At 63.2% G+C, this 2,500-nt stretch overlaps 1 protein-coding gene across 1 annotated transcript in view; it reads right to left on the bottom strand.

Moving 5' to 3' along the window:
• Nucleotides 1–2,500, bottom strand: part of LOC106811264 (putative uncharacterized protein DDB_G0271982) — a gene marked incomplete at both ends in the record, with an annotated part of 8,193 nt that overhangs the window by 533 nt on the left and 5,160 nt on the right. The window lies entirely within an intron of this gene.

The raw sequence follows: 2,500 nt of genomic DNA, 5'->3' as shown, positions 1-2,500 counted from the left end.
AGGCGGTGCGTGGGAGGGAGGCGGGGTGGTGAGGTCAGGCGGGGGCGTGGAAACGAGTGGTGTGAAGGATGGCAGGGTGAAAGGAATGACGGGTATTGGAGGAGGCGGAGGCTGGGAGGAGGCGGGTGGGAGGAGGCGGGGTGGGAGGAGGCGGGGGTGGAGGGCCAGAGGAGGGAGGAGCGGGCGACGGGGGTGGGAGGAGGCGGGTGGGGGGGCAGGGGTGGGGGAGCGGGTCGGTGGGAGAGCGGGGTTGAGAGGAGGCGGGACGGAGGAGAAGGACGGAGTGGGAATGGGAGGGGAGGGGGGGTGGGATGAGGCGGGATGGGGAGGACGCCGGGTGTGGAGGATGTCGGGGTGCGAAGGAGGCGGGTGGGAGGAGCGGGTGGGAGGAGGCGGGGTCTGGAGGAGGCAGGGTGGAGGAAGGCGGGTGTGAGGACGGGCGCGGGTGTGTGAGGAGGCGGTGGTGTGAGGAACGGTGTGGAGGGGCGGGGTTGGGAGGGAGACGGGGTGGGAGGAGGCGGACGGTGGTGAGGAGGTGGGGTGGGCAGGAGGACGGGGGATGAAAGAGGGCGGTGAGAGAGGCGGGCAGGAGGAGGCGGGTGGGAGAGGCCTGGGTGGAGGAGGCGGGTGGGAGGAGGCGGGTGGAAGGAGGGTGGGTGGGAGGAGCGGGGTTGGAAGGAGAGCGGCGGAGTGGGAGGAGACGGAGTGTGGGAGGGAGGCGGGGCAGTGAGGAGCGGGGGTGGGAGGAGCGGGGGTGGGAGGAGGCGGTGTTGTGAGGAGGCGGGGAGCGTTGAGGAGACGGGTGGGACGGAGACGGGGGCGGTGGATGAGGGAGACGGGGTGGGCCGGAGGAGCGGCCGGGGTGGAGACGGTGGGGTGGGAGGGAGGCGGCATTCGCGGTGTGCAGGTAGACGGAGGTGGAGAGGCGGGGTGGGGAGGAGACGGGGCGGGAGGAGGCCGGGGTGGGAGGGGGTGCGGGTGAGGAGGAGGCGGGGTGGGAGGAGGCGGGGTGGGAGGAGACGGGGTGGAGGGAGGCGGGGTGGGAAGGAGGCGGGATGTGAGGAGACGGCGGTGGGGAGGGAGGCGGGTGGGAGGAGGGCGGGATGGGAGGAGGTGAGGTGGGAGGAGGCGGGGTGAGAGGAGGTGGGGTGGGAGGAGGCGGGGTGAGAGGAAGCGGGGTGAAAGGAAGCGGGGTGAAAGGAGGCGGGGTGGGAGGAGGCGGGGTGGGAGGAGGCGGGGTGGGAGGAGGCGGGGTGGACACGCGTGTGTATTCGTCGGACAATGCGTGCGTGCGTGCGTGCACGCGGGCGTGCAGGCGCATCCGTGTGTGTTTGCGCGCGTGTGTGTGTGTGTGTGTGCGTGCGTGCGTGTTTGCGCGCGTGTGCGTTTGCGCGCGTGTGCGTTTGCGCGCGTGTGTGTTTGCGCGCGTGTGCGTGCGTGCATACACGTCCCTGTGTGTCCGCGCGCCTATGTGTGCGTGCGTACGTGCGTGCGTGAGTGCGTGTTGAAACCTAGATGTGTTTACATGCCCAGCGAGATCCTTATATCTGCTCAGGAATCGATCCAAGATGTCGGAAAATAGTCGAGTACAAAAGAGCGTGAGTCAACGATAGCTCGCCTTAATTCTATTTAGTTGCACCTCTCCTAATTGTTTTCATTGGCGAAAGATTGAAGTTGAGAAGAGAGCGAGTCTGCGAAGAAGTGAGAGCGAGCGAGAGCAAAAGATAAAGAGAGCACGGGAAAAAGAGAAGAGAGAAGGAGGAGGTAAAGTGGGAGATTTGAAGTGACAAGGGAAACACGAAGATGGAGAGATAGTGAGGGGAGAGGGAAGGGGAGGGGTGGGTGACCCTTCTCTCTCTCTCTCTCTCTCTCTCTCTCTCTCTCTCTCTCTCTCTCTGCCTCGGTGTCTCTCTGTTTGTGTGTGCGTGTGTGTCTCTCTCCCTCAATCTTTCTTTTCCCCAACCTATATTTCTGTCTCTATATCTGTTTGTCGGTCTATCTTTCTGTCTGTCTTTCTGTCTGTCTTTCTGTCGTCGCTCTTTCCCTCCCTCTCTCTCTCTCTCTCTCTCTCTCTCTCTCTCTCTCTCTCGCCCTCGGTGTCGGTGTTTGTGCTGAAGGACGGAGTGTTAGGCTGGCAGCTTTGCAGCAGATTGGCTCAGTGTGTTATCTCGTGCCCGCAGGCAGGGATATGGCCGGACTACCTCCTGTAGCCCACTCACTAATGCGGGTTTGATGGCCATTACGGGGGGCGGTGGTGCAGGAGGAGGGGGCACAGGAGAAGGTGCGGCGGGAGGGAGGGAGAGGTGGGGGAGGGAGGCTGAGAAAAAGATTCACACACATATACGCACACACACACACCGTCTATCCATCCATCAATCAATCAATCAATCCATCCATCCATCCATCCGTCAGTCCAGCTATCCTTTCATCCATCCATCCATTCATCCATCCATCCATCCATTCATCCATCCATCCATCCATCCATCCATCCATCCATCCA

Source organism: Priapulus caudatus, unplaced genomic scaffold (assembly GCF_000485595.1).
Source record: "Priapulus caudatus unplaced genomic scaffold, Priapulus_caudatus-5.0.1 Scaffold521, whole genome shotgun sequence".
Classification (NCBI taxonomy): domain Eukaryota; kingdom Metazoa; phylum Priapulida; class Priapulimorpha; order Priapulimorphida; family Priapulidae; genus Priapulus; species Priapulus caudatus.
Note: the sequence above shows the minus strand (reverse complement) of the source record. Positions and strands in the feature narration are given on the sequence as shown.